General features: G+C 35.9%; 1 long non-coding RNA gene across 1 annotated transcript; it reads left to right on the forward strand.

The window, feature by feature from the left end:
- Window positions 1-2,389: 2,389 nt before the first annotated feature.
- Window positions 2,390-5,416, forward strand: LOC141364183 (uncharacterized). Its single transcript, XR_012369834.1, has 3 exons — window positions 2,390-2,786; window positions 3,687-3,821; window positions 3,968-5,416. It is a non-coding gene; the product is annotated as an uncharacterized lncRNA (long non-coding RNA).
- The last annotated feature ends 1,063 nt before the right edge of the window (window positions 5,417-6,479 follow it).

A 6,479-nucleotide genomic window follows, 5' to 3' on the forward strand; every position in this document is an offset into this window, starting at 1 on the left:
AGAAGTGAAGAAATGAAAATATTCTGGATATAAAAGTAGCAGATGATAGATGCTTCATTGATTTTAAAGGAAAACACCACCATTCGCCACATTTTATTTTGTGGCACCATACTTACTCGTGTAACTACTCATGTAACAGTCTTTAAATAGGGAAAACATGGAAGTGTTTGGTTGCTTCTAAATTCATCCCTGTTTGGATCCTAAGAAATGAATGGGGCTAGACTAAATGCTATCACATTAACAACGCGCTGTGCAAAGATTAAGTGCATGCATGGAATAAAGATAGGTATGTATTCATTCATCTAAGTTGAGGTAAGGACATAGTAAAATATTGTTTTCTTTTAAGGTTGCATGCAAAATCCACTTAGCTCAAAAATCTGTGGGGCATGTCACAATGACGTAGCCTGACTACGTCAGACTTCGTACTTCCGCTAAATTTCATTACGCTTCTGTACTCAGTCTGAAATACCTCCCATTCAAACCTTTTTCCTCCGGCATCGAGACGGCCGACAAATCACGAACAGAGGGCGGGCTGAGAGCCGTGACGTAGACGCTAAGCGCCGAATCACGGTTGTAGTTTGTAGTGGACATGGAGACACAGAAAGCTATTTGCTCTGTTGTGGAGAACCGGCACTTGCCAACTTAAACCCGAACAAGAAAAGTGTTTGTTAAACATTTTGAATGGAGATTATGTTGTTGCCTTACTCCCGACAAGTTTTTGGAAAAGTTTAATTTATCAACTTTACCGATCGTCAGCGAGAAACTGTGTGCAGCACAGCTTGACGTGCACAACGATCAAGAAATCATGGAAGGGAATTATATTGTTCACAGTTAATGGTGGAGGATGCATGGGCAAGCATTCTTTGGTGACATTACTGATTAACCAGAAAATAAGGTAGGAAGATTTCATTTACATGTGGTTATGGTGGTCTGGTGGAAGAGTTTGAGAGGAGAGAGGGGCGTTCCTCCCGTTAGACGTGAGTGGAAAGACACCGTAAGGATAGTGTTCAACTAGCTCTGGCCCGATTTACTTTACATAATCTGCAAAAGTCGTTTATAGCCATGTTAACTCTGGTATTTCGCTCGATGGGTTTGTTTTCACATCATACGTGTATTTTACAGCAGAGATTCGATGCGGCTGAGCCGGCGCATAACGCACATCATATCCAAATGTTATGTGTGATTGGCTTACATTTAGACCAATGATTTTAAACTTCAGTCAAGCCCCTCCCACGAGAAGGAAAACGATTGTCAATTATGCCCAGCCAGACTCTGTCTATGAAGCGAAGCAAAATAGCAGAGGATGGTATTACCAGGCTAACAATGACGCCTCCATGTTTTTGAGTCTAATCACTCAAAAACAGATAACTCTCATTAACAATTCACAGCATTTGAGGTGTCAATCACGCAAACTTTGTTGTCAACACTCAATTGTATGTTCCTTTTTTCAATCACTTAATTATTATTAGGCCTACATTTAGATCAGAGGTGTACCGTATGTGAGACCCTAAACAACCAGAATTAAAATCAATTTTAACAAACCTGAATATGAACTATGAGCAAACTGGCCAAGCATTTAGTTGACCTTCAAATAACATTACATAACAACATTTGGACTATATGTGTGGCAGTTCATTCAGCCTTTCTCAAAATAGATCTATTACGCTCATACAGTGGATTAATGTGTGCTCTTGGATAGTTGGCATTAATTCCTGACAGTTTGCGATAGACAGTGCTGTAGTCCAGGATATACGCAGGTATACGGCGTATACCCTTTTCTTTTTCAGTCGGATTGGCGTATACCCACTTCTAAACAGTGATTTAGTGCTGGGTATACGCAGGTATACGGCATATTTCCACTTCTCTTGTAACTAATACAATCACATGATGTGAATAAACCCACGTGAATAAAAACATTAAGTAATACTTATTAAGTTACTTATGCGATAAGATAGGAGGAGCGAGGCTCCGGATTCCTTTGAAATATGATTCGCCTAAACGCCATTGGGCTAGGTTGCCGTCAATCTGACAATGCCCAATGCAATTGAATTAGAGAATGGTCAATCACTACCTAGTTCAGTGCCTGCCATCATCAATAAGGGAACTACTGAAACTTTTTCCAGATTTACAAACAACCTCGCAATGCTACCCATTTTTAGCTAGCAGTTCAAGCTAACGATAGTAATCAACATCAGTGTTGTTAGCCAACAGCTCAGCTAACAATGGCCAAGCGCCCTCGTCTGCTCCATCCGTCTCCCACACCCCAAGTCAGAGACGATGCCGACAGAGATGCAGCCTGCCTCGCTACAGTGTCCAACGAAGACTTCAACCATCACTGTACACTGTTAGACATTTCTGTAATTTTTACAGTTATTTACTGTATATCACCCAGTATAATACTGTAAACTATTTATACAGTACATACCTGTAATTCGCGTTGCATTTTGGGAATTTTCTGTGACATCATACATCATATACAGTAATTAACTGTATTTTTGAAAATTGCTGTATGCTACTGTATATTTTCTAACAATCTTTTGGCGGTATTTTCCTTATTCACACAAATCCTTATTTTATTTTTCTCGAAATCATAATTTTTGATAATTGCATACACACAGGCGTTGACATATTTTAGCTAAGGAACCATGTAGCAGCACAGGTGTTCAGAGGAAGGATTTCAGGTGTGCACATACACTGACGGAGTTTTCAAACAAGCCTTTCCCTGAGACAACGGCGCTTTTCAGTTGGAGATATCCGAGAGGAGAGAATGAAAAAAGACCAGCAAGGTAAAATAATCTCTGTAAGTTATTTATTATCAGACCCGCGGTTGTCAGGTTGTTTACCAGAACGGGACATTTTAAAACCGTTAACCGGAGGCATGCTATGTGTATGCACGCCTACGAGCACGCGCGGTGCGTTAATCTACACGCTAGTGTTTTCCTTTTATAAAACTATTATGAAGAAATGCTTAACGTAGCCTAATGTATAAGTCAATGATATGTAAAGATTAGATTTCGTGTATAACGTTACCTGAGAGAATAATTTATTAATAAAAAAGCATATTTAAGAAAGTACCCTAAATTACATGTTGCTGGGAGGAAAACTCTTAATGTGTAAGTTACCACGTTGTGTTTATATTCTCATCCGCTCATCCATTTACCTGTTACATAAATTATGCGTTATTAATAAGGCGTATAAATGAATTTTATCTTTCAAATTTGTTAAACTACGTTAAGCATTTAGAAAGTCCCGTCTGAACATAATAAGAGTTTGCTTTACATTTAGTTTTACAAACGACTTCAACGTATGAGCGTATGTTATGTGTGTGGGGTGGCCAATCGGAAAAACATTATATTTTAAATGTGAATATGTTTAAACATAAAGGCTGAAACCTCGTTTGCATAAAATAAGGTTTTTAAATGTGTTTTTGTTTTGTATTAAATTGCTTTTGAGGCCAAGGTAGCTGTACAGTAAATATTCAGCCTCAATCAGAATAGCAAGTCCCAGTGTTATAACACACAGACCTGTGGCAATGGTGCAGTGATTTGAGTACAGTACATCTAGTCTAGTTATCATTTAAAAACAATATTTACTGGAAAATATGAGTGTTTAGCATCATCTATTAAATGTGTTAAATATGTCCTTTTCCCCCTGCATTTATTCTGCCGTCTAAAATTATTTGGGAGGATAAATTAAGGAGGATGTAACAAAATACACTGCAAGAACTGGAATGAGAGACAAGTGAGGATGAAGAGGACAACAGAGTATCTCCATCCTTTCTTCACCACCTCACTGAGTTTGAGTGAAACAACTTGTATTAGGTGAGACACTTCTCAATATGATACAGTATGTGCTGCATATATGGGTTAGTTAGTTCTCCCTAATTAACTAAGTAACAAACCTAACATACAGTACTGTAATAAACTGTGGTTCAAAATAATTAAGACCATCTTTCTTTTGCTTACAGGACTCAGAGGATTATTTTATAACAAGACTGGTTATTTTATACCAGAAGTATGGTATTTTTTTGAAGCTACTGTATTTTTTCTTATGACAATTCATTTTGATGTGCATTCAGAACTGTAAGTTGGTAAGTACATTTACTGTATTTACTGTAAGTAAAGGCTAAAGAGTATATCTCCTCTAGTTCTAAGTTCTAGTTCTAAGTTCTAAAACGTTCCCAAAGGTCCCAATAATGTTAAGCCAACATAAAAGTGTCCAGTTTTTTAAATTGTTTAGGAATGTTTCTTGATTGTGCGAATGTTAGAGGAATGTTACATTTTATTTTCAGACAATGTCATGTTTAAATGTTCTCACAATGTTTAAAACACCTGTTTAGTATATTTTATGAATGTTTATATGCAATATTTTTACAGAACATTAAGAAATAATGTTTTACAACAGCTTTTAAATAATAGAATGTTATGTTTTTTATCATTACAAGCAAAAACATTCATAACGTTATTGGGAACTTTGAAGGAACGTTCTTAGAACCTTTCTCTGTGGTTGAGCATTGTTAGCATAATAAAACGTCATGGGTTCGAACCAGGGAATGCACATGCTGATAAAAATTATATACTTTGCATTGCACTGTATGTTATTTGCCTTTTTCTGTAAATGTGAAGATAAATGTAAAGACAGACAGTCATTGTTTCATTTTAAACCAGTTCTATTTTAAGAGAACCTAACTAGACTAAATAAAAGGGTCACAAAATTTTTTATTTTGCTAATATGATGCTGATGGTGTGGTGTTTTGGGTTTTCTGACTACGGTGGTAGTGGATCATGATCACCTCTCTAGCTTCAAAAGTAGAATGCAAATTGTATAACACCAAATCATTATAGCATCACTCCATGTAACTTGACATATATTTAAAGTCGTCTAAAAGCATACATGATTGCGTGTGAAGTCCTATCTATGCCAAAGACTCTCCAAATACTGCATTTACACTTTCTTCCTGATGTGTATATTTTGTTGGCATATCCTGGTTGTTGCAGACTTGACAGTAAACTTGACTGTGAGCATCCTATCCATCAGGTACAGCTGTTTACTTGCATTACTCATTTAGAGAAATGACGGGTCAAAATTGATTATATGGATTATATTTTCATTACGTCTTTTTGTATGTCTTTAGGACACTTGAAATATATAGCACGTATAATTTGGAGCCATTTTATAATGCGGTCACAGTCTACTCCCATTGTAACTGGAAAACCAAAGAAAATCATTGTTTAAATTTATAAAATTATAATTTTTGGATTAACTAAACCTGCAATCAGTGTTGTACGTATGTATGTTTATAATTTGTGTTATTTTAAATGTATTACTGCAAATGATTTGAAATGTGTATGTTTTAAATGTAATTTCACACAACTTCTCAAAGTATTTGTATTGTTTTAAATAAAGGCTTCAATATTTGAAATTGTCTCTTTGAATTAAATGTTAGCAGTATCTGAAGGTTAAAATTTAAAAATTAATTTTATCTAAAAATTATAGCTAATATAAATATAATAAAATGAATGTATAAAAAAATAAAAAGAATAGTAGTATAGTATACAGTAGTATACTGTAAACCTGGGTTTTTTACGGTAGCACACTGTATTACACATTTACAGTAGCATTTAGATACTGTAAAATGGAAATACAGTTTAGTACTTTAAATCTTATTTACAGTAGCCTACTGGCAACAGTGTTGCCAGTAGGTTACTGTAAAAATCCTTGAAAATGTCTAACAGTGTATGTCAAAACTGCACTGACAAGGAATCTGTTTAAAAATGTTGGCATACTCTGGCCTACACTATCTGTTGCAAATCAGTGTTCCCAAATTTCCTATTGCTATAGTCTGTGAAGCCAGTAGGCATATTTTCTGAAAAATCTGCACCTCTTTGTGGCTTTAATTTCATAATGATCCTTAATCTAAGAAGTCACGCATCAGAAATTAAGTGACAATGTGGAAGCCCATTTTGTTGTGGTGATCTACTTGCAAGACTATTTACATGCTGTTTATAACAAAGGGCGTTTTCTATTGCTGGGAGGCTTTAAAAAAATGGGGGCAAAAAAACTAAGAGTATACCCACTTCTCCAGGCATCACTACACCACTGGCGATAGACACAGTTTGACCAGATGACACAACCAGTGAGACCTTTCATAGTCCAATGTAATAGTTTAATACAGCTGACTTTTATAAGAATATTAACTTAACTCCCGTAAGAGGTTAAAATATGTATATTTTTAAAAAAGCTTAATGATTAGAAAAGCCTTCAGAATATATCATATGGTGTTATTCCTCTGCGTGGTAGGACTCTTTACAATGCTTTACTTGGCCTTGGCTTGCTTTTCCTCTGCAGTGTTTACACATCATGTTTTGGTATCGGTACAGCTCACTTGGAACCTTAACCAAGTGGGTACAGTACTAAAAAGTATCAGGTGCTACGTACTAGAAACAGGGGAAACCCCCCAAAAGTGAAGCATACTATGA

The sequence above is a fragment of the Misgurnus anguillicaudatus genome, chromosome 6, assembly GCF_027580225.2.
Source record: "Misgurnus anguillicaudatus chromosome 6, ASM2758022v2, whole genome shotgun sequence".
Lineage (NCBI taxonomy): Eukaryota > Metazoa > Chordata > Actinopteri > Cypriniformes > Cobitidae > Misgurnus > Misgurnus anguillicaudatus.